Source organism: Barbus barbus (genome assembly GCF_936440315.1).
Source record: "Barbus barbus genome assembly, chromosome: 38".
In the NCBI taxonomy this organism is placed as follows: Eukaryota; Metazoa; Chordata; class Actinopteri; order Cypriniformes; family Cyprinidae; genus Barbus; species Barbus barbus.
The window spans coordinates 1,183,292-1,211,010 of record NC_136716.1 but is presented as its reverse complement, the minus strand read 5'-3'; positions in this window follow the sequence as shown (position 1 = coordinate 1,211,010).

Here is a 27,719-nt window from a genome sequence, read left to right as displayed (position 1 = left end):
AATGGTAATCACATGGTATTTTTTGAAAGTGCTATGAAAATGCTATGATTTGTGATGATCAGTACTGTACCACCACATTAAAAATGCTTTTCATTGTAAACTGTCCCATAGACTTCACAAACAATTACAAAGAAAAGAAAGCAAACAAGAAACTGGATTAAACATGAAATTCTGAAGTAGAAAAACTGAAATAGCATTTTCTCATACTCCAATAATCTTAAAAATCAATTTTTACAGTGTACCAGCATGCACACTTATGGTATTATCATTCATTACTGCTAGCAAATCAAGCCTGGCCTCGACTGATCTGTTTTATGCATTGAATGAACATTTGAGTAATGAAAGTTTGGGAGGAACATGCTCCTGTAATTCTGCTAGCCACAACTCTAGCAGGAATTTATTCAGTCAATCTTAGAAGAGTTTTATAAGAGACCATGTCAGAACCTGTGCTCTGATTTGTTCAAAGTTTGCAATCAAATGTCAGAGATTTCAACTCTATCCAAACATCCATTTTCCAAACCGCTTGTCCTGTGTAGGGTTGCAACAAACGCGATTAAAGTCGGCTGAGATATGAAAAGGCAACCTGTGAACTTTCCTCTGTGTGCATAAACTAACTTTTCTTTTTCCTTAATCCAGCACTTATTCTGCCTGTTTCTGGGAACTTGTGAGAGTTTGGGATGCCGTATCACTTGTTGAGCTGTGAAATGAATCATTATAATGACTTCAGAAGAGGGCGTCAGATTGTGTCAGCTCTGTCTTATCCGATTCAAGCCCTGTCAATACGTGCAAATGCAGTCAGCTGAGGATCGAAATACAACTGCCAGCACACATTTAAGTGAGTGCTGTGTGTATGTGCATGTCTCTGGGTGTGGGTAGGTTTTGTCATGTAGCCAGACTGTGAGAAAGTGTCAGCTTAGCTACGGTTTCACGTATTGACTCGCTCAGGCACATGTTTAAAGCGCGGTGGGATTCATGTTGAGTGTCTGAGAGACTCTCTTCTTTCGCACTGTGACGCAGTGCCAGAGCAGTCAGCCTTAACTATTGTATTTGCATTTTGAGAACATCTGTTTTATTTACTGGCTAATGGCTGACTTGGAGACTGTGAATGCCATTGCAAACAGTGTGTGTGTGTCTCTGAATATATGAGCGTTAAAAACAGGGGAGCGAGGGTGAAAGTCTATACATTTACATTAATTTGATGTGCTTTATAGCAGGTCGGGTTTATGCGCATGACTTTGGCTATTGTGCTGTTGTGCTCAGCCAGTTAGTGTCACTTTACAGCTGCACAAAATGCACAGGCTTGCACTTTCACCTTGTGTGCATGGCACAGATGAGGCCTGGGTCCCAGACAGGCTGTTAGGCTCTTTAAACAGCATCATATCTCGTTCAGTTAAATGGGATGATCAGCAATGTAATACACTTCTTGTTTTTAAGCCATTGGGGAGGGTCATACAAAAAAAGTCATACAATTGCTTTATGCTTTTGAAATACTTACTAACCAAAGCTGCTTACAAAATATAGTAAAAACTGTAAAATTGTGAAATATTTTTACAATTTAAATTAACTGTTTTATATTTGAATATGTCAAATGTAATTTATTTCCGTGATCAAAGCTGTATTTTCAGCATCATTACTCCAGTCTTCAGAGTCACATGATCTTCAGAAATCATAATAATATACTGATTTACTGCTCAACAAACATTTCTGATTATTATCAATGTAGAAAACAGTTGTGCTGCACAATATTTTTGTGCAAACCGTCATAAATATTATTTTTCAGGATTCACAGATGAATAGAAAGTTCAAAAGAACAACATTTCCAATATTTGAAATAGAAAAAAAACAATGTATCAATATAAAAATGTCTCTACTGTCACTGATCAGTTACTTACTGTTTGATGAATTTAATGCATCTTTGATGAATAAAAAATAAATAAATAAAACTTACTTACCAAACTTATTTTATGTCACTATCAATTTATTTCAGAAACATAAAAAATAATAATAAAAAAATAATAATAATGATTTCAAACTTGCATGCTATGTGGATTTGTGTCTTGTTCATTTGCTTGTGCATGTTCAGCTTAAATTTGCAGGTGAAAATAGCTATTGGACAAAGTTTTGAATCTGAGATGAATCAGCCAGAAGTTTTATTTTGCACATTATTGGTGTCTAGAGACATGAAGCAGCACTTGCTACACAGAGGCCTGCAGTATCATTTAAGGGGCTTAGGGAAAAAAGCAAAACAGGAACAATAAATGTAAACCTCAGGCCTGTATGCCAGCTGCACACTCGTTTCCTGGAATCAAAGACCTCATCGAGGTAATTCATAACGAGGAAATAATCCAGAGGGGCGGACACCAAAAATGCCAGAAACTGTATATTACATCCTATAAAAGGGTAAATGCTTTCATCCGATGTAGAAGAACACTGCAAGACCCTTGTGCGGCCAAATTCTAGACACAACTTCTGTTACAATGCACATTAATGAGTTACCTGCATAGTCATTCATAATGAATTCAAAGCTGAAGGGTGTCATTTTTGCCCCACCAAACAGAGTTAGAAATATTTGGTTGAGCAAGTATTGCTTAGTCGGACAGCTTGAAATTGGTCACGATTGACCAATCAGAATCAAGTATTGTAGAGAGTCACATAAATAATAATTTTAGTCCAGATTACAAACTGCATGATGAAAATGACCGTTAGTAACACAATCTGGATTTCAAATATTATGTAGTCTGACTACTTTTTGATGACTTTTGAACGTTTATCATTTCCTTCATAGACTTGAAGGAAATGATTGTGTTTTGTATTAATGAAACAACAACAAACAGTCTTTGTTATCAACATTACAAAATGCATTAAACCTTACATTACAGCAGGGTTTCCCAAACTGTTATATGTGGTAGAATCACAATTGATGGATGGATGGATGAGAACTGGGGTGAATCAATAAATTATGAATAATTTACTGTCATTTTGTGAATTATACAGTATCACGTAAACCATAAAAAGTAACTGCAATATGATTATGAGCACTTTAAAACATTATAAAATATAATTACAAGTACTTAATTTTTGGAATCTGATTGCATAATCCAGATGATATGTAATCAGTACCCATCTCTAGGCGTATGATAATGTATTTTACCATGGAAAAAAATCCTTGAAGGTGATTTTGTGAAAAAGTAAAAGGCATGTCCTGTTTTTCATCTGCTAGGCTGGAGTTGAAGCAACGCTTTTATCTGAATGTGGAAATCAGACGAAGAGGCAGACAGACACCCCGATGGATCCAGTTTCAGTCTCCGCTCAGCTTGTGCTGTTTCACACTGTTGCATCATACGGTCCGAGGCTCCTGTTTCTCTTTGGGGCTCGAAGGACCTAAATGTTGCCAGAAGAAAGAAGTGCATATACAAAAATAAAATTACAGAGTAGCATGAGATCAGTTACAGCTGTTAGCGGGGACAGCGATCCCTGTTCTAATATAAAAGCTAAGCCATGTTGCATAAACGTTCTTTCACCACTATTGCAAAGCTGTAATTTGCTTGGCGATCAAACATGCTTGGACAGTCACCCCGGTCACTGGAATACTGGTCATTTAAACACATCTGTAACTAATCGCTTTCGGTCCAATACATGACAATCAGTGTCTTGGTCTGTAACGAGTAACACTCCAGTAGCCCCATTAGTGTCTCATTTCTAAATGAAGGAATCAGTGGTTCTGCCCTAATAAATTTGCATTTATGGGTAGTTTTGGTTACATAAAATCATCCAAGTGCAAACGTCTGAAAATACAAGCCTTGCTTTTGAAACGATGAGAACCTGATCCCTTTCGCTTGGTGATGCAGAAAACGGCCTCGCTCTAAATCAGGTGGCTGCTGTCGGGAGAACGAAGCGATGGCAGACCTGATTATAGGGGCCTAAAAATACGTTACCTGATCTGTAGCACATTGTATATCTGCCAAATAAAACCCTTTATGGATCTAAATAATATTTCATTGGTCTTTGGGTGATAGAGATCAGAAAGATATCTTGAACTAAAAGGCATTTGTAAGCAACTGTAGCAAAATTATTTTCTTAATCGGTATTTGTTTCTTGTTTTCAGTAAAAAGTTCAAAACAACTTTAAAGGGATATTTTGAAGAATGTTGATAACGAGGTAGTTTGGAGACCATTGACTTCCATTGTATGGATAAAAACATTTCTCAAAAGATATTCCCCATTCAAGTGAAAGCCATATATATATATTGTTTTTTATTTCTTATTACTTAATTTTGCTTGTATCTCTTAATAATCTACACATATTTCACTGCAAACCTGGAAAGAAACATAAATTTTTTCCAGTTCATCGACTAAAGCGAGATATATGTATGTGTTTTAATGGGATTGAGGATTATGAGAATTGAGGATTATTTTTGAGGTTAAAAATCTTTTTTTTGTCCCAGGGATTATTTAAGAAGCCAGATGTGAGCAATACTTATCCAGCATGTTTTATATCATATCAGACACTCGCTCCTCCCCGTTGTTCCTCTGCGACCTGCCTTTCATTGTTTTCTAAATTAGATATTTTTTTTCTTTAAAGGAAGCAGTTAATTTTGGATTACATTCCTTGACAATGAGCTTTAAATTCATTTAAAAGCCCTAACTCTGATTCATTCACATCTGCCTCTTTCTTATTCGCACATGTGCTACCAATTATAAAGCAGTATACAGCCATTACTTGGGTGCTTTTTCTCATCTCTTTTTCGTAAGACATTGTTAGATGTTTAAGCGTCTGACTCTTGAACCGCAGGCTTCTGCTAGTGTGACAGACGGCGTATACAGACAGCACTTAGGGTACAGTTTCACAGTCATTGTGCATAACTCATGCTTACCAGCGAAAACACATCAGTTCACAATCTGACCGCTGCTGGACACTTGCACACACTCTTAGTCAAACAAACTATTGCTCTGTTTCCCCCCAAAATCTAAATAAGATTTTGCAAAATTGCCACAAAAATGTAAAAACATGGGAATAGTAGTTATGCTGAAGTAAACCAGGAAAATTATCAATGCACCCACACATATTAGCATTTCATTAGACTGACATTATAACTGCAGCTGTTTACTGAATAAAAACCTACCTTGTTGGCCAAATTAATAGCTGTCAGCAAGAGTTTAGCTCTGGATCATATCAAAACAAACTGGGCCCACCCTGTCCACATATATTTAGCATTAGTGCTGAGGTGGATCTGGGTGGCTGCTTTCATTAGCTACGATAATGCATGCGCAGATTGTTTCCATATTCCAGCAAAAGTACATGAACATGCATATTCAATGGTCAAACTATATAGTCCCCCTTTTAATAAATCACGCGGCCACTTCGGGCGAAAAAGAAAAGCCACAGAATTGACCTCTTCCCTGCGTTCAGATATTTTCCTAGACCTTATAATTAGTCATGTGCGGGTAATGGCTTAGCAAAATATTAGTGACCATGTGAATGATCATCAGTCTCATTACAATCAATGCACAGCAATGTTGTTGTTCAGCACTACATCCTGTGAGATCCAAAAGCAAAACCAAGGCGTCAAACAGCAAAATTATTTTTAATCAGTATGTTTGCAGTAAAAATACCTAAACAGCATTTAAAAAAATGGCAGCGGATATTTGCACTCAGTGTAAATAGCAATAGATAACTAAGTGCAAATAGAATATTTTTTTAGCGATGGATGCTATTTACATTAAGTGCAAATAGCTATAGATTCTATGTTAAAATAGCAAGATTTTCTGCTGTTTATTCTACTTATTGAAAATAGTGGCAATTATCTGCACCTCAGTATTGTAGTAGATTATAAAACAGTAGGCAATAATAACGCATTGTGTAAATTATATTTTTAATACAAATTATTAAATGGATGCCACATTATTGGGACAATAAAGCCCTCCCTGCACCTACCCTAACCCTACCCCATACTTTTATTTTCAACTTTTGGATTATTTCTTTCATTTTTATTGAAAATAAATGCCTTTCCGATGCGATATGAGATTTGAAACGGGAGAAAAAAAGTTCTGCAAAAGGCGAACTTTGTCAGTGCTTGGCTTTGCAGTCAAATCCAGTGGCTATTTTTGCATTTTTACAAACCTGGCCAATATACAGTATTTGGGGGGTGTTAAATGCTTCTTTGCACGTGCAACAGATATATTGACAAGGCGCAGTCAAAATGTTCATATACATATAAATAGATATACTAGATTTGGCATATACATTGGGTCGCTGGTGTTTTCTTTACACACACACACACACACACACACACACACACTAGGGTGCTCTGTGGACAGAGGCCAGAGGCAGGGCCATCATTAGACAGAAATGAGTGAAAATAAACCTCCTAGGCAGACCCTGGAGGAGCGACTCTTATTATTGCTATTAATAATACAGCTTAGGCGTAACAACCAGAGGTAGCCTCATTTTTAAAAATTATATTTACCCCCGTTTTGATGAAGGGGGGCTGCAGGGGTGGCAAAATGGTTCCCACATGTGTGAATGTTAACGCTCTGGTCATTACCCATAAAGACTTGCACAAAGAGAACTTGATTAATTGGCCGTGTCCTCTAAGCTCTGGAAAGGCCAGATCCCAACAATGCAATTATCATGGGCTCGCTGTGTTTATTTGAACGGCCGTGCCAGCCAACACAAAGATGGACTCGCCTTAAGAGATGCTGAATGCAGGACCGTTTTTGAAGTAATAAATGACGCATCAAGTGTGCCATACTGCATTCATTAGACATGAGCAGGTTGTCTGACTATAATATAATCACGCAAACGCTGATCTGCGACATATTGTGATGTAGATGTCTTGGCAAGGACCGTGTCAGCTCTGGATTCAGTCTGCCAAAAACTCACAGAGGGAGACACCACCACTGTGAAGACTGGATGTTACCATTGGCTGTGGTTTCGATTCGGTTCTGAGGTTCCTTTCAAACCCAGTTGCAGTTTGATAGACCAAGACTTAAAGGGAAATAAACAGAGCTGCTCTGCTAAGTGTCCAACCGATCATGTGCAGCTTGATGGATTTTCATGACCGCACAAACTATTTCCAGTAATAACTGCCGTGTTCTGCTTACAATATACAAACATATGCTTTGAATTATAATGCCGCTCATATCGATAAAGAGTGTTGATCCTGATATTCTTCGAAGGGCAGTCTGGTGTTTAGGCCAACAAACACGTTGTGCTGTTTTCCCACTGTCTTTCGAGGCTCCTAAACATATTTCTCTAAAAGCGCTGAGTCAATATTAGTATGAACTCTGCGCAAATAAAACCGATCCTTTCCCTAAGTCTGTTTCAAGGGAACTGTGAAATATTTTTGTAATCTATTTTTACATTTGGCTGAAAATGTAAACCACCTGTTGATGTGAGTCTGGGATGTGAAATGGTCAATCAAGTGTTATCAAGCGTGAGGGGGTTAAACTGATTGATTATAGTTGAGTGCTGTCTCAAAAGTCTGCATGTCTTGATCACTTCATGTCTTACGCGTCTTACAAAATAACTAGGGAGCAAGAAGAAAGTGTACACAATAAATAATAAACCATGCATTGAGTTTGAAACAGGAAGAAAAGTCTTGGAGATTACATTTATATTTTGCAAAAAAAAAAAGTTAATAATGAGTAACTTCCATTTTAGATACAATGTTGTCAGTTAATTTGTCTGTTTTTGCTCTGCCAATAAAACTAATTTAAAAAAAAATTCAACAGTAGAAACTAGGGTGTGACAAGACACTTATCCCACGAGACGAGACGAGACACGAGACTGGGTTCACGAGAACGAGACGAGATTTTTAGACTTTAACAAAAATAATAATAAATCCTCTATGATGAAATTTAGGGAAAAACTGAATTTTATTCAACTCTTTTATTCAACTGAAAAACACAAAATGCAAAAAAATGTAGGTGCATTTTGAAATCAACTTATACTTTATGAAATTAAACTTCTATTCTAATTAATTAAATGCAGTAATAACATGTAAACTAGAGCTGCACGATTCTGGATAAACTGAGATTCAAGTTTTTATTTTTTATATAAATTGGAAATCACGATTCTCTCAGAAAATAACTTAATTTAGTAGTTGTTCTGACAAAATGTTAATTGCTTAAGTCTTTTAAATATATATATATATATATATATATATATATATTAATTTGAACAAAAAAAAAAACATTTCAATGAAGGAGTCAGTGTCTTGTTTCACTATTGGAATCTCCTGAATGAATGATTCAATGTCAAATACATTTTTTAAACGGGTTGTCGCCACCTCCTGGCGAAAGATGATAAGCGTTACAATAAAAGTGTTAAAGGAATAGGCTCATTTTACAACTCCCCTAGAGTTAAACAGTTGAGTTTTACCGTTTTTGAATCCATTCAGCTGATCTCTGGGTCTGGCGGAAGCACTTTTAGCGGATTAGACCATTAGCATTTGGTCATCAAAAATGACCAAATAGTTTAGATAGTTTTCCTATTTAAAACTTGACACTTCTGTAGTTACATCATGTATTAAGACCGACGGAAAATGAAAAGTTGTGATTTTCTAGGCTGATATGGCTAGGAACTATACTCTCATTCTGGCGTAATAATCAAGGAATTTTGCTGCCGTAACGTGGGTGCAGCAGGCGCAATGATATTACGCAGCGCATAAAAGTAGTCCCCCATCTATATCATAGGCTACTGAGCTGGGGACTACTTTCAGGCGCTGCGTAATATCATTGCGCCTGCTGCCCAATCGGATTCCGCGAGCTCTCGTGCCACGAGATCTCGTCACATCCCTAGTAGAAACACAAAAGTGGTGTTTTGTTCCTGAATAATTCATTGTTTTTGAACAAATCAGTTCAGTAAATGATTCAATGACTGATGAGTCTAATAAACCATGTACTAACAGACTACTCTCGCCATTTTAGCCATAGAAAGACATGGTAAAACTAGTAAGAGTAGCATGCTAATATGTGGATCTGAATTCCGTGACAGAGTTTGCTTAATTTCTGAATAAATCAGTGTTTTTAAATGAATCATCTGAAGGACTCACTCGTAAAAACTAACTTGTCGCCACCTACTGGCATATAGATGTAACCTCAATGTCACTGAAAAATCCCCAGATCTATTTATCTATTAGGGGTGGCACGGTAGGCTACATGTATTCGTACCGAACCGTCACGGTACGGCCATCTCGGTTGGTGCATGAGGCCTTACGACGAATACAGGCAATTCACCCTCAATCCAGAAGGGGGCTCCCGCAGCAATACAACACTGTTTGATAACCGCCAGCAGAAGAACAGCGAATGCCGTGAGTCGTGCACTTGAAAACAAAGCCCCCTAGACAGTGACCATGTGCTGATTCTGAACGCGTCTCTCACATAGACTGACAGAGGAGTATACTTTAAAGGCTTGCACACTCAACTGTTTGCGAAATGGGGCTTTGTGCTCGTGTATCCTACCTCTCTCATTCGTCACAAATCAAAATATTCCATAATATTTCCATATTTGCGATGTAACATATCTGAATGCTAAACTATTTTTTATGTGAATTATAGGCTTTTTACTTCAGTCGCGCTCCAACGGAGACACAGAGGCGGGCGCGCTGATGTTTGTATTTTATTTTGATGAAGTACCAACTTTAGCAATGCTGGAACTGATGTGTTTTGTGTGTGTGTGTGTGTGTGTGTGTGAGACAATCCCTTGAACTGTTTCCTTATACCAGCAGAATCAACTTTAAACACTTATCGTCTTAATAATGCATCACTGTATAAAGGTCAGCTTTTATTTGTACACTCATGAAAACAAATGAAAACAAAACCATTTGAGCTTCCTTTCTGTGAACAAATGTGTCGCACTGTTTTTTTCTGTTGTTTATCTATTAACTAAATCAAATATATTTCAAGAATTTATTCCTGCAGATTATATATATATATATAATGTAATATAATATTTAGTATTACTACTGTAGTACTCTCTACAAAATTCAAAAATGAATTACATTTCAAAATAAATGAAAAGAAACCGAGCATAGTAGATTTGAAATCGTATCGAACCGTGACCCCCGAACCGAGGTATGTACCGAACCGTGACATCTGTGTGCCGTGCCACCCCTACTATCTATCTATTGTATTATTATTATTATTATTAGCATTATTTAGATTGGTCAAATATTTTGGGCATTTTTTTTCAGAATGAAAATGCACAAAACAAAAAAACACCTAAATAAATAAATATTGTTTGAAGGATGTTTGACCAAACGTGTTGTATCTTGCTCTGTCTGTTTATAAATATGTATTTGTTTGTTTGTATGTTTATGAAGGAAACTTGTTCAGACCTGTGAGTCCTGTCCACTTCATAAATCACCTAAATATGTTGTACCATTATTCCCATCTTCATTTCTCTCTCTTCCTTCTGGTGCTCAAAAAAAAAAAAAAGAAAGAAAGAAAGCCTGATGCAGACAAAGTGTTGTGCATTAGTATGCGGTTCGGCCGAGAGAGAGCCACTCTCACATACTCTGCAAATTCTGTCTGAGGTTCATTGGCAGTTCAGACTCAGCTATCCAGAGATCAAGTGTTAAATAAAGCGTTATAATCTCCACCGCCACTCAAATGGCTTTAAGAGCACATTCTCGAGGGAGGCCCATACAATTGTTCTCCATTTTCTGCAACCATCAACAGCTTTAATCATGCATATTAGTTGTCCAATAATTTAAACATCATCTAATCCCGTAAAAAAACCTCGTGAAAGCAAAGCCAGTCCTCACACCTAATTTTACCCCAGTGGATTGCAGCGGGCATCTAGGCCGATTCAGATTATAAGGCTTTGGAAAGAAGAAGAAAAATATGACCCACTGGGAATTGGTCAAATTGATAAATTCACTGGAACAGCAGGATAAATAAATTATTATCATTTAATCCTGTAATGCCTGACATACTGTAAAACTTTAGAGTACCACTTTAGATTAGTTAGTAAGGTAGTTGTTTAATTTAGGTATTGGGGAGGGTGAAGGGATCTAAAATATGGTCATGCAGAATAAGACATTGTTGATATGTGCTTTATAAGTACTAATAAGAAGCCAATATGCTAGTAATATGCATGCTCTAAGCAACTTGTTAATAGTGAGAATTGGTCCTTAAAATAAAGTGTTGCCAAAAACATCTTTAAAAAAAATTGCATACATAGAATAATTTTGATACATCAGGTTTTTATGGCTTATATAGTATGATATAGTGAGAATATGGAGCTAATGAGGAGGAACAAACAGCTCAGTTTTATTCAGAGACTAAAACTGAGCAAAAACATGCAATTTGGTGCAGATGCTGATATGATGCAGATGATGATATGATGAAATTCTGATGCTTGTAATGTAAATCAATGAGATCTTTATAACGATACAGCAGATACTGACAAAATTATCTAAATATCAGTTGTCACTCTATAGCTCAAATAATATGTCTTAGTAAGATAATATTTAAATGATCAAAACATAATGCAATGCAATGATGATTGAAATATGAACAAACAAAGTTTCTCAAATCATACGATCATATTTGAGACTCACTGATTTAAAAAAAAAAGTCTGGATAATTAAATTGAGTAGTTTTCATCTTGAAATATTAATCGTTTGTACAATTATACTAAAAGAGCTTTGACTTGATACAAACTTCTCAATAAGAGACAGAAGGCATGGAGTAGATTGTGTCCGACAGGTTTAACAGCAAAGCTGAAAATCACGTTGGTCCTTTAGAGGCCTGTCAAATATGAGACTGTAGACGTTATATATAGGGTTAAGAATGGAGGCTCTTTTCTGGAACAGTCTTGCCAGGGAAGCTAAGAATGCTTTGGGAAAGAGTCTCAGGCCGTGTGTGCGAGGCACGTTTGTTTATCTGCTTCCGAGCGGAGCGGTAGGAAGTCACAGAGACATGGCCTCACCAAACCCTCGGCTTCCTCTCTCATCCCGGGAACGCCGCTCCATCTAGCTCTCTGTGTTTTCTTAAGGAAATAATTAAAACAAGGACTGAGCTATTCCTGCCAAAGCCCTCTGAAGGAAATCACAGCGATATCCCCCCTCCACCGCGGCTCCGTGCTTTGTTTTATGTGCTTGTAATCCACGGCATTCGAGGGAATATATATCTCACCGTGAGCTAAGCCCTATGATGAACAGTCTGGGCAGTCATTGTTCAAACAAACATTGTTGTTTCTTCTTCCCCGTCTTTTTCCCCCTCGGTTTTCCTTGTCTTTCTGCTCGTGCCGGACTCACACTGTGCGGTGGCTGACATTAGCGTTGATGAGCTCATGGTCGGAGCTCAAGTGTTTTAACGTGTCCATATAAACTGATACTCCTGCCTGTGGGAGCGCTCAGGTCTGCAGAGGTGATGCTGAGATCTCACTCAGGCCAGACGGGTCTTTGTTATCTCCATTATACGCCTCAAAGAGTCCCAGAAGAAGAGAAACACATCAAGGAGCAGATCACAACTTGTGGTTATTGTGTAGGAGCGAGTGGTAGAGATGTGTCAGAGGGGAAAATGCATTGAAACTCGAAACACAGTTGCCTGTGATTGAGAAATGAACATGAGAAAATGTTATATGCATTTTTCATCACATATTCACACATATAGATCTAAATGATCTCCTAATTTGCTGCAAATTGATAGTAAATAGTATAGTTGTAGAAGTAGTTATGTTTAGGTGGGTAGGGTTAAGTAGAATACGGCCAAGCAGAAAAAGACATTAATATGTGCTTGATGAGTACTAATAAACAGCCAATATACAGGCGATATGATAATAAGCAAGCAACTACTTGATAGATAAATTGATAATAACAGTTCCCTAATCTAAAGTGTTACCAAATTTCCTTTGGCAGGTAAATTGAGATTTCTGTGAGGAAAAAAATAATGCATAAAAATAAAAACCTTGACCATTTCCGACAAAGTTAACCTATCCCAGGTAACAAATTTAGGTTATGAAAATGTTGTAGGAACATTGCTTTGAAAGCATTTTTTATTTATTATCATTTTTTATTTTTTATTTTTTTTTTGTGATTCTAACAGTTATTCAAAGGTTGCAAAACCATTTCTTGCATTTCTAACTTTATTTTCACCTAAAATATAAAGTTAGTTGAAAGTTATTTTTTTTATTTTCTGAGAACGTTAAATCATGAACACGAAAATGTTGAATAAATTATTTTTTTAAATGAATACGTATTTTTAAATAAAAATAACCAAATTAAAACACAAAAAAAAAGATGAAATGTTTAATTTGTTTACTTGCATGTCACATGACTGACATCAGAGAACCGTGAACATGCCAGGGAATATTTCAAGTTAATGTTTTAAATATATTCAGGGCTGCAGCTGAGAAAAAAAGTTTGCCTGTAAATACCATTAATGATACACACAAGCTATGGGACAAGGTTTAATATTCAGAATATCTGAATTACATCATTTGTTTAGAAAAATTTTGCTAGAAGCACAAAAGAAAGATTATAAAAACTTTACTGGACAGAACAAACATAAGTGCTTTTATTCCCAGAGCCATTAAGGCTGAATGATATGTTGCAACACAATCTCGTAGGATAAACTGGAATTATTTTATATTTTGGCAAATTGGTGGCTGATTCATATGAATTTGTACAATCCGGGTCATATATTTATGTATGATCTGCTTTTGCCCCAGCGACAGGTTATATGGACCTTCATGCATACTTAATTTAAAAAATATATATATAATATCATACAAATTCGTAAAATAGTTATGTTTTCCCTTTGCTCCCTTCTTGTGGTTTCCCAAACTTTCATTCATTCATTCATTCATTCATTATTCTGAGGAAGTTTTTAACAACTCCTAAATCAAATGTATTTTTCTATTTATGATAGTATATTGGCATGTGATCCTCTTTTTTTTTGGATACATAGCAAACAAATTTCAAGAATTGCATTTATTTTTTTATTTTCTCTTTGGTGGATTCTAGTAAATAAAACAGTCATACAGGTTTGGAATGGCATGACACAGTGCAAATTATGGTGCACTGTCCCTTTAAAAGAAAAATGGTTTACCTCAGTGTCCCCTATGGTTAGATTTCTGTTTTTATTTCCAATGATCTAATGCTCTGTTCTTTGCGTATTTGCACTATTTAAGCACTAAGTGGTTGTTTCATGTGGTATTGTCTGAAAACATTAAGAAATTCTTTATCGTTTTATTGTATCGTGTCAGACATCTGATGGAGAAAGTTTGGGTCAATTGCAAAGGCCCATTATCATCCTTCACACACAGCTGCAGATCAGAGTCTTTAATGCATTCAGTGGCCTGGTAATAATACTCCGTTCGGCGTTCACAGCAATTGACCCATTAGGTCCAACTGTTTTTATAAACTTTTGAAACATGGCCAATTTCTATACTGCAGGGGCTTTTCGCTGGGCTCGGGGTAGTCACGGTCAGTGCACGCCTGTGGTCTTCATTAAACGGCCGGGCGTTAAAGGTACAGCGCAGAGCCTCTGGAGCAAGCGATAACCATGCCTGAGCGACCCTGCTTTCACAGAGACCGCGAAACCATCGCCTCGTGAACCCTGACCCACACCCTTCTGCAGCACTGAATGCTGGGAGATTTATGGAATCAGAGAGTGTGAATCACAGCGAGATTGTAAAAGGTAGTTGTGGGCTTTTATAGAGGCTGTGGACCAGAGAGGAGGACAGGGTTCAGTGTCACACACTGTGACATACAATGCTTTGGATTACATTAGTGATCAATCACTCTGCACAAGCTTCAGTCTGTATGAGTGTGGACAGGTCAAATAACAGACCAAGTCACAAAGTCTATTTTAACCCTTGCTACATTAACCATAGTTTCCGCAAAAGTACCATAGATAATGTTTATGTTACTACTGTAACTATAGGGTGACCAGCCATCTCTATTAAGACTTTTCTGTAAAGTTGCTATTCTGATTTTATATTTCCAAAATTGTGAGATTGAATCAGAATCTCAGAATCTGAATTTTGAGATAAAAAATCTTAAAATATAAAAAGTTTTATTTATTTTTTTTAAATCCTGTGGTGAAAACAAGCTTCCATAGATGAAAGTACAGCCCGATATGAATAAATTAAACATAATGAACTACACAATCACACTTGCAACACTTACATTTGCTCAAACTGAGCAAAATAATGAACCTAACTATGGAGAGTAAAGATTCAAAAATCACAAACATAAAATAACATTTGAAAAGTGAATTACTGGAAAAAATGTATTCACCGTTTGTGAAAATTTAAATATTAAATACAGTCAGACAAAGGTAAAAATATTTGTTAAGTACAGTTACACTTATCATATGTTCTCATATTCATTGTTTTATTTGTGTAATGTGTTTTTTATTAGCCTGTTTTGATTGATTTGCTGTTTGCAGTGGTTACTGTTTACTATTTTTCATAGTGTGATTTTCTTTTTATGAATTATTGGTATTAAAACCTGTTTGGGTGAGTTTTTTTTTTTAATCCATTGACAAGTGAGATTGCAATTATATTTTGACCACTAAACTAGGAAATGTCAAATTTCAGAAACCTGTTGATTTTACAGTAAACCCATGTATATATTTATATGTAATCTGAGATTATTAATCTCCCTCAAACAGTGTAAGGGGCCGTTAACACATGGCATATTCTCGTTAAAAATAGCTATACAGAGCTCAAGGGAATTAAACAGAAGGCATGTTTATAGGTGAATGAACTCCTATACTCCATTGCTAATATAAACACACAATACACTCCCCTCAAATTCATCTGATTGGTCCATTTTAAAACCAACATTGATCCGCTGTACTATAGTTGCATGAAAAAGGTTTATTAGTTCTCTTTTAGTTTTGCTGATGTGCCTTTAAATCATAATAAATCCCAGCTCTCACTGTATTATGTTATAAGCAGAATCAATTGTACAGGTATGTGTATCAGTTATTTAGCTACACATACACAACATATTTGTGAGCCTGGAGCACAAAAGCAGTCACCAGTAGCACGGGTATACTTGTAGCAATAGCCAACAATACACTGTATGGGTCAAAATTACTGATTTTTTATCTTTTATGCCAAAAATCATTAGGATATTAAGATCATGTTCCATGAAGATATTTAGTAAATGTCCTACCGTAAATATATCAAAACTTCATTTTTGATTAGTAATATGCATTGCTAAGGACTTCATTAAAGGTGATTTTCTCAATATTTGGATTTTGTTTTTTTGCACCCTCAGTTTCCAGATTTTCATATAGTTGTATCTCAACCAAATATTATCCTATCCTAACAAACCATGCATCAATGGAAAGCTTATTTATTTAGCTTTCATATATGAATCTCAATTTCAAAAAAATGTGACTCTTATGACTGGTATTGTGGTCACCTTTTAGTTTGCAGGTAGATGTATTGTTTTCTACAGCCAGAATGTGAGATTTACTGTCTGGCTGCTGTAATTTTATGTTGCTTTCTCACCCTCACTGTGTCAGCTGGTTTTAAACGTTTCCCTGCTCATCCCCCGGTGTGCCGGCCTGAGTGACTACAGTAATAACAACCCAGCTCGTGCCCTGCCGAGCCCACCACTGTCCCGGGACAGGAAATTAAAGTGAAATACTGAGTCCGAGGCCTGCTAACACACTCTCCTGTGCCAATAAAACAACGCTAACCTGACTGTCATCTTTACAGCCTACACGGCCATTAAGGGGAGTTTTCTGTGTTTAAGAATAAATCACAATGGCAGTGTATGAGGTTTACCTCGCAATGAGATCAGAATGAGAGGAATAATGCAGAGCAGAAAAGCGCTCAGCCGTAAGAGTCATAAAACATCGCTGGCTCGGGTGCATTATGTGGTAGAGTACGGGAACGGCTGCAGAGCAGAGTTTTGGAGAAGTGAGCTCTTTCTGATATTCATTGTCACTCATTTTGAAAAGCTGGTTACCTTTAAAGCTTTTACTTTTTAAACATAATTGCATAAATCATTTCCATACATGTTGAATAAACGTGTACACATTTTAATAATTTTCTGAAATATTTTCCAAATCGTGATTCTTTTTTTTTACCTTTTACAACCTGAACTAAACTTAATGCATTGTCATAAAAAGTTCAAATTATCTGATATTTAAAGAGACTTATTGAACTTTACTGATCTATGATATATTTTGTATTATTTTATCTATCTATCTATCTATCTATCTATCTATCTATCTATCTATCTATCTATCTATCTATCTATCTTTTATCTATCTATCTATCTATCTATCATAAATCTGACTTTTTTTCCTTGCAATTTTGAGTTTATATCCAGAATTCTGACATTTTCTCGCAGTTCTGAGAAAAAAAAGTCAGAATCACGAGATTTTAACTTGTAATTGTGAGTTATTAACTTGCAGTTCTCAGATGGGAAATCCAAATTATGAGATACAAACTTGCAAATGTGAGACAAAAAAAAAAGAATTGTGTCATAAAAAGTCAAAATTTAATTTTTATTTTTTAATCCGTGGTGAAAAAAAGTATATTGAGATATAAACATGCAATTCTGCAGATGAAAAAAAAAGTGAGAATCACCTGTTTATTTTTCGCAATTTAATGGAAAAAGTCTGAATTATGGGTTTGTATGGCAATTCCATGTTCTTATCTCACTTTTTCTGACTTTTTAAACTAAGAATTGTGAGATAAAAAGTCACAATTATATATTACTTGCAAATGCGTTATCCACACAACTTCTTCTAAATAACTTTGTTACAATCCCGATATTCCTCATATTAGCACGCACTCATCTGTTTTGCTAGAAAAATTCACGTCACGTAAAGGAACACTTCATACCTCTGGCCAAAGAGCATAATTCCTGTTAAGTCAGCTCTCCAGGGCTACAGAGTCCGTTATCAAATTCTGCCAGCGCTTTGGAAGATGCCAAGAAAATGCCAACCTCTCATTCTCCCTATTAGACAGCTGCGTATCATTTGAAACCCAACCCAGACACCAAGCATAATACAAGAGCAAAAGTGACTGAAACATTAGAATGAAACAAGTTTCTGTTAATTCGATGCACGTTGCCCGAACCGCTGGACTTAAGTGAATTTGACTTTTCGTCTTATTTGGGGGAGCACTTTCTTTACGCTCCAGAATAAATCACATCACCTGCAGGACAAAATACCAAATATAGTGTGTCACAGTGGTCTGTCAAAACGCCAGTATATCCAATCTCAGGACCCGACGTGGAGCGCCTCTGCAAAATGACCATAAGGCTGAGATCATTTTTTGAGGTAAATGGGGAGTGGGCCATTTCTTGATGAAGAGGCAAGATTCTAGTAACGGACCCATGTTGAAATATTACCCCAAAAGTAAGAGTTCATGATGACAAAAACTGAAAAACAACCCAGGCGAGACTGAAATGTCCGACTTCTGCCAAAAGCAAAACACATCTGACATGCCTGTGTGGTTCGTAAAATCTCATCTGAATATCAAAATAAATAGATTGTGGGATTAATGTCCAAATAACTTACAATTATATTAATAAAACATGCTAAAATAAACACTGGTGAAAATATCTGATCCAGCTTGAGATATTTGGATGAAAACCCAATAATGAAAGCCAGATGGTAAAAACAAATGACTCACGATGTATTGACCGTATAAATACAAGCAGATTGGTGACGCAATGTAAGACAACAGCGTTGTTTGCACTGTGGACGAAAATCCAGACCCAAAGGCATCATGGGTAAAATGCAGCTATTGTTATGGCAGCTATATGTACCTCTCCATGAAATACTGCATTTTCGGAAACATTTGCCTCATTAAAACATTGATGGGTGAATGCAGAAATACAGTGGGGGAAAAAAAAATATTTGATCCCCGGCTAATTTTGTACGTTTGCCCACTGACAAAGAAATGATCAGTCTATAATTTTAATGGTAGGTTTATTTGAACAGTGAGAGACAGAATAACAACAACACCATAAAAGTCCAGAAAAAACGCATTTCAAAAAAGTTATAAATTGTTTTGCATTTTAATGAGTCAAATAAGTATTTGACCCCTTCGCAAAACATGACTTAGTACTTGGTGGCAAATCCCTTGTTGGCAATCACAGAGGCCAGATTTTTCTTGTAGTTGGCCACCAGGTCTGCACACATCTCAGGAGGGATTTTGTCCCACTTCTCTTTGCAGATCCTCTCCAAGTCGTTAAGGTTTCGAGGCTGATGTTTGGCAACTCAAACCTTCAGCTCCCTCCACAGATTGTCTGCGGGATTAAGGTCTGGAGACTGACTAGGCCACTTCAGGACCTTAATGTGCTTCTTCTTGAGCCACTCCTTTGTTGCTTTGGCCGTGTGTTTTGGGTCATTGTCATGCTGGAATACCCATCCACGACCCATTTCCAGTGCCCCGTCCATCGTCCCTTTGATGCGGTGCAGTTGTCCTGTCTCCTTAGCAGAAAAACACCCCATAATGTTTCCACCTCCATGTTTGATGGTGAGGATGGTGTTCTTGGGGTCATAGGCATCATTCCTCCTCCTCCAAACACGGCAATTCCTCGTATGTGCAAACATACCTGGCAATAAAGCTAATTCTGATTCTGATTAAGTTGATGCCAAAGAGCTGGATTTTGGTCTCACAACACTTTCACCCAGTTCTCCTCTGAATCATTGGCAAACTTCAGACGGGTCTGTATATGTGCTTTCTTGAGCAGGGGGACCTTGCGGGTGCTGCAGGATTTCAGTCCTTCACGGCGTAATGTGTTACCAATTGTTTTCTTGGTGACTATGGTCCCAGCTGCCTTGAGATCATTGACAAGATCCTCCTGTGTAGTTCTGGGCTGATTCCTCACCGTTCTCATGATCATTGAAACTCCACGAGGTGAGATCTTGCATGGAGCCCCAGTCCGAGGGAGATTGACAGGTATTTTGTGTTTCTTCTATTTTTCAATAATCATACCAACTGTTGTCACCTTCTCACCAAGCTGCTTGGCGATGGTCTTGTAGCCCATTCCAGCCTTGTCTAGGTCTACAATCTTGTCCCTGACATCCTTGGACAGCTCTTTGGTCTTGGCCATGGTGGAGAGTTTGGAATCTGATTGATTGATTTCTTCTGTGGACAGGTGTCTTTTATACAGGTAACAAACTGAGATTAGGTGCAGTCCCTTTAAGAGAGTTATTATTACCTTTATTTAACCAGAATAAAACTCATTGAGATTAAAAATCTCTTTTCCAAGAGCGTCCTGGCCAAGACAGGCAGCAGCACAATTAACAAGGTTGCAGACATAAAAACATGTAACATCAACATATAACAATTTATACAAGAAATAAATAATTATAAAGTTAAAAGAAATCAGAATTTCACATATTATCGCAAGCGATAAACAACAACAAGGATCGTCCGTCATAACTGAGTCAGTCATAACATCTACAGCCAGTTTGTGTAGCTGCCATGTTGTTTAAAAGTATTTTAAAATCAACCAATGAAACTGGCTCCTTAAGAATCAGGACATTTTGCAGCTGATTCCAAGTGCAGGGGGCAGCATACTTAAACGCCCCTTTTCCCAGTTCAGTCCGGACTTGAGGGACAGATAATAATAAAAATGATCAGTCTATAATTTCTCCTAATCTCAGCCCCTTACCTGTATAAGAGACACCTGGGAGCCAGAGATCTTGCCGATTGATAGGGGATCAAATACTTATTTGACTCATTGAAATGTGTTTTTCTGGATTTTTTGTTGTTATTCTGTCTCTCGCTGTTCAAATGAACCTACCATTAAAATTATAGACTGATCATTTCTTTGTCATTGGGCGAACGTACAAAATCAGCAAGGGATCAAATTATTTTTTTTCCCACTGTATGTGAAATATCACATTCGTGGCAATGGCTCTGTTCCAAATCCCAGTAAGCAAACTTCTACCTTCATCCCAGGACCATTTCTGAGCATATGGGGGCCATCTAACCCTAACCCACCCCTGGGACCAGGCCCAAACAAGAATGACACTGCAATTTAGTGAATTTTGATTCACTAAAGGAATTGACTCATGAGAGTAATTCATTCGGAAATCAAACTTCACTGTTTACTGTTTGTTTTTGATTCAATAATAATAATAAAAAAAAAAAAAAAATGCCACGAGAATCATTCACTTTAGAATCAGACTTGACTGGTCACACTACTATTTTCGATTCACTAAAAAAATGACTCATGAGAGTCATTCGTTCAGAAATCAGACTTCACTGGTCGCAGTGTGTGTTTTATACTCAATAATAAAAAAGAGAAACATGTCATGAGAATCATTCGCTTGAGAATCAGACTTCACTGGTCGCTCTTCATGTTTTTGATCCACTTTAAAAAAAACTGTCATAAGAATCATTACCTCTATTAAATAAAATAATTATAACAATATAACATCAAGCAACTTAGTTAGCAAAAATAATTATCAAAGGGAAATTTCGTTGTATTTGAAGGAATAGTTCTCTCAAAAATTTGAATTCTGAAAATTACAAAAAAAAAAAAATTATAATAATAACAATAAAAATATGGAAGTTAATCAACTGTTTGGTTATCCACATTCTTCAAAATATCTTATTTTGTGTTGAGGAAAGAAACTCATAAAGGTTTACAACAACATGAGGGTGAGAAAACAATGACAGAATTTTCATTTTTGGATGAATTATGCCTTTAAAATCCATTTGGCTCTGATGCGTGGTCATGTAACAGTTTTAATGACTAAAACCTAAAAGTGTAACCCTTCACTGTTCAGAACATGTCCACCAGAGGCCCTGTCAGTGTACGTGGGTATATGCTGTTTCTAAACCCATGGATCAACTGCTTGAGCGGCTGAATATTACACTTAAAATCTGTCATGAACATAACATTATTGGTGAAGTGGGAGCAATTGCGGCTCAAGTTCAGAAACACACCACACGTTGGCCCTGTCTATGTAAAATGGAAAATAAGTCAGATCAAGGTTTTGGCAAGAAGTTTGTGGTCTGGGGATTAAAGCTCACTTTTTTGCGATTGCGATGAACCGCAACACTGTCAAGTATATTGTTACAAATTCTCTTGGTTTATCTTGCATACATTGGATGTTGCCATGGTAAACCAAGGCTTGTGTAAGCCAGTACAAAACAACTGCGATGGGAATTTAACGCTTCCAGTTCTGGTTCTGATTCTCAACAATTCTGACTCCTTAACAGTTCAATAAGCGGTTCTTTTGAATTTGAGGTAGAATTGTATGGAAATTATTTTAAGGTGTTCATAATAAAGATTAATTACCTAATTAAGTACTTAGTAGTAGCCGTTGTACTTACATGAAACATAATGTACTTATCATGTAATTAAGTTATGGAACAGCCTGTTATTACAGTTTGTAATTATGTAGATATAATAGGCAGCTACTGTTACACATATGTAGCAGACCGAGTCTGTTACACAGATAGGAAAAAAACAACATAGGAAAAAATATGTAATTCATATTAATATTTCATTCATTCCTATTTTTTCAGCTTATGTAACTCATAATGTGTAGCCTATTTTAATTACATATTGTCATACTGTATATGACAAACTTCACTGATTTACATGATATCAAGCACTAATAGCTTATCAGTACTCTGTTCACGATATTAATCACTTGCGATTCATTGAGTATCATTCATTCTGGTCGCTCTGTTTGTATCTGATTCACTAAAAGAACCGGCTCACGAGAGTCTTTCATTCGAAAATCAGACTTCACTGCTCGCAGTATACGTCTTTTACTCACTGAAAAGAACCGGCTCATGAGAGTCATTCGCTTAAGAATCAGCCTTCAGTGGTCACTCGGTGTAGTTTGTGTGATCTGATTCACTACAAGGAACAGGTTCATAAGAGCCATTAGCTCAGGAATCAGACTTCACTGCTCGTGCTACATGTTTTTGATTCACTAAAAGAACTGACTCGTGAGAGTCATTCGCTTGAGACTCACTCTGTGTGGTTTGATTCACTACAGAGAACAGGTTCATAAGAGTCATCTGCTCAGGAATCGTTCTTCACTGTCACGCTCAATGTTTAGCATTTAATTATTAAGAGAGTTTTTTAAACAATAACGGAAGCGAACGTTATGAAAACAATTCTGTATATGTTCATTACGTAAGCAAGATCTAATTTCTGAGGCAATCAAGTTCAGCAGATGTCAGTAAAACTCGATATTCTTATGGCATACACACATTAATACGAGCCTCTTAAAGCATTAACGATGATTTCCAGCACACCACAATAAACACAGTTTGTGTTCAAGCTGAATTTACCTCATTCACCAAGATTCCACGATGACCCGCTGAAATAAACTAGTTCTCAATTAATTAGCACTGTATGGCAGAAGTTTTCATGACCTTAAACAGCCTCTAGAGGAGAAGACCTGTGTTGCTTGGCCTCGTAACGGGATGTAAAGCTGCTGTGAAACATGATACGCGAGTGATTTATTATGTGCATTCCAGTATATTGGACAATTTGTAGTGCAGAACAAATGGTAGACAGTTACATTCAATCTAGCATTTCAGTGCTGCGTTTCCTTCTTTCTGTTCTGCGCTCTCTCCTAGGCTACAGGACTGCTGGCAGACGCGTGCTCTTCTTGCTAAAACAGTTCATGTTAATGTTGGCGTATTTGGACCCAATAAGCACCAGGCCCATCTTCCTGGAAACATGCGCCACAGTCCATCAGTCTGTTTGTTTAGGATAAATCAGATCCTCAGTTTTAGGTTAGTACGTGTGAATGTGCATTCCAATGTTTGCACACTAGTGAGGCATCATTTGGCCTCCAAACCGGTGAGTTTCCCTTCCAGAAGGATGCAGACATTGTTTTTTAAGATATCTTTGGTTTCCAGATGAAGCTGGCGTGGGTTTTGTTTAGACAGGCTTGTATGTGCCTCAAATGGCATGTTTTCTGAGTGACTCCTGGCAGATGAAGGCAGAGGTGGCATTGTCTGTCCACTGCATGACTGTTCATTTTGGCTCGCTCTGAGCAAGCTGGGCGAATGTTGCTTTTTCACACACAACCATTTCTATAACCTGCAGAGTTTAAACAGGAGTTACACTACCAGTCAAAAGTTTTTGAACAGTAAGATTTTTAATGTTTTTAAAGAATTCTCTTCTGTTCACCAAGCCTGCATTTATTTGATACAAAATACAGCAAAAGCAGTAATATTGTGAAATATGTTTACTATTTAAAATAACTGCTTTCTATTTGAATACATTTTGTTCATACAGATATGTCAGTTTTTACAATTTTGCCATATTATGAACACAGAGAAACCTGAAATGATATATAAACTCTTGAAATCAGAAGACTTGCAATACGTTTTGTTACCTATCACTTGTTTCAAATATCTATATCTGCAACAAAATGTGTATATGTGTGTGTGTGTGTGTGTGTGTAAATATGCTTATAAAGTATTAATATACTAGTTTAATCATTTAATTTCAGTGTGTCTGTATGTGTGTCTGTGAGCCTATTTTGAATGTGTTTAACTGTCAGCCATACATCAAGGTTGACCAAGACCACCTTAGGTTCTTGAACCCCGGTAATTGCTGCTTGCAGCCATATTTATTATTATTATTATTATCATCAATATTTTAAACAGTTGAGCACATTTTTTCAGGATGTTTTGATGAATAGAAAGATCCAAAGATCAGCATTTATCTGAAATAAAAAGCTTTTGTAACATTATACACTATACCATTCAAAAGCTTGGAGTCAGTATTTTATTTTTTTAAAGAAATTATAGAAATGAATACTTACATTTAGCAAGGATGCTTTAAATTGATCAAACGTGATGATTAAGACATTTATAATGTTACAAAATATTTCTATTTCAGATAAATGCTGTTCTTCTGAACTTTCTATTCATCAAAGAAACCTGAACAAAATTCTACTCAGTTGTTTTCAACATAATAGTAATACATGTTTTGTTGAAGGAGAAAATCAGAATATTATAATGATTTCTGAAGGATCATGTGACTGGAGTAAGGATGCTAAAAATCCAGCTTTGAAATCACAGGAATCAATTACATTTTAAAATATACTCAAATAGAAAACAGCTATTTCAATAGTAAAAATACTTCAAGATGTTACTGTTTTTGCTGTAGGCTACTTTGGATCAAATAAATGCAGGCTTGGTGAGCAGAAGAGAATTCTTTAAAAAGCATTACAAATCTTACTGTTCAAAAACGTTTGACTGGTAATGTATATGTACCTGCATGCATCTGTTTACACGATCGCTTGTACTTGGCATGCTTCCAGCCACCCTTTCCATGCTAAATCAGAGATTACTGCGTAATCAAACTCTCATCAGGTTGTTCTTAAGGGCTTCTGTCAAGAGGCAGGGCCATAGGAAATGACTCAATGAGTAATCAGCGTTCTTGGCCCTAGAGCCACTTTTCAAATCCAGATTGTTTCACGTCTGCAATGATTCAGACTTTTGTTGTTCAGGTTTTGATCAGTACCATTATAAATCAGTGATTGGTGCTTTATCATTCTGTAAATTGAGTACAATAGATACTGGGTTACAGCTCCTCCTGAAAGCGTAAAGCTTTAGAAATCTTCATCGGGGAGACGGCCTCTTTGTAAGGTGCGGCTGATGCAGTCAAAGACCTGAAGCTGTACTAAAGTACTGTTGTAAACGTCCATAGAGACTGAGTCACTGCACCGAGACCTTGTGTGATTGTGCCACAGAGCAGCTTTAGTGTTGAACTGGAGTCAAATGAACATGTGTGAGATAAGAATCAAATGGGGAGCTGGCTTTTTATGCAAAATCCCCATTTGCACAAACAATTTTGGGTAAATTTACCATTAATGTGCCATTGCAATACTTGCTTTACAATAACAAGAACGATTTGCAAAGAGGTTATGTTGTTGCATCAACTTCCATTAGAAATGCAAGCTCTCTTTATTTGTGCTTTTTTTTTCATGCGTCACACACTGTGTAACCACTGAAATACCAATGCTATTTTCAGATTTTTAAAGAAATTTTGCAATTCGTTAAGACAGGTGTACTTGCAGATAAGATGAAAACAAATGCAATTCTGAAAAGGAATTGTGGAAAAAGGACTAATATAACATTTTGTCTAGACGAGCCTTCACTATTAATTTAATGTTCATAAATTACACTGTTGCCAAACCAACTCAAAAGCCTCTTCTCTTGGTATTGATGAGTCACAACACCCACTGGAAAGTTCATTGAATCAGAATTGCATATTTATTTGCCAGGTCGGTTTGCACTTATGAGAATCTGACTTCTTGAGCTGCTCCCAAGGTAACACTGAGAAAAGCGCTCAGTCATCCAGCTCTCAGCACGCAAAAAATATACAAGCTATACAGTGTGGAGGTGCAGAGTCGAATGCGTACCATAATGTGTTCATTATTCCAACATCAAGGTCATGGGTTCGATTCCCAGGGAATGCATGAACAATGCATGCCAAGTGTAAAGTTCAGGTATATATGAAAGACAGTGCCTGAGAGAAGAAACGTCTGGCCAAATCATCATTGCATAAAAATCCCAGGTAACAAAAATATCAGTGTTTTGCTAAAGTTGAAGTTGCTAAATGAAGTTATGAAAACATTATTTCTAAATGTTCTCTGAATGTTCAAAATGTGAATGTTCCATTTTATCATTTATCAAAACATTATGGGAACGTTACATTTGAATGATATCTGAACATTCTGAAACAGATTAGTTACATTTTAAAAAATAATACGAATTTTCCATCTAAGATATTTATAAGCGCTAACATTTTGAGAATCTAATTAGATGGGATGAAGGCTATGCTTATTTATTTATTTGTTTATTTAATTTATTCAGAGTTGGTAGTTGGAGACATATGGTGTACAGCAATATAAAACTTTATTTTTTTATTATTTATTAACACTTATTAATGCAGTTTCACTTGCCTCATATTAATGTAAAGAATATCATATATACTGTATATATATATATATTTTTTTTTCACAACACAGGACTGATTATACGAACTGAAAAAAATCTGATTAAAATGATTAAAATAAATAAATAAAACAATAAATAAATAATAATAGTAAAATCTTCAAGTCTGTTATTTGTCTGAGGCAAAATGTCTTATTTTGTCATGATCTTGTTTGAGAAGACCTTCCTGCTTTTCCATTACTCTGGTTCTCTTGTTGCCATCAAAAACATTGTTCCTCTGGCAGGAGGATGTGGCATGAAGATACATGTGGAATAAAACAAACTGCAGACTGCTTTCAAAAAGCACACATCCATTATTTCTGTGCCTTTGGCAGTTTTCAGAAAACTAAAGAAATCTCACAGATGGAGACTGATAAATTGAATGTTTTAGGCAAACACCGGCTCTCTGCTGGTTTGATCCTATAGCATTCTCACAGAGCGCTTGACGTTTTTCATGCAGAACTACATGGCTGTAATACATGTAATACTCTATTCTCCTCCGTGCTTTCATGTACGCTCCAAGCTGCAACGCTTGCTAGCAAAACAAATAGTCTGCATGCATCTTCCTACAATGTCAGCCTGCATATATACTAGTACAGCAGAGCAGACTCGCAGTGTGAGACGATATAAGTCTTTATCGTGGTGTTTTGGGGTGTTCGTGCACCACAGCTGCCTCTTGCTCTCTGCCAAAGAGATACTAATTGGCTGTCTTTTGTCTCTGCGGCCCCTCACAGGGGCCCTGAAGATCTTGGCCACGCTGCAGCTTCTGTGGAACCAAGCCAGAAGCG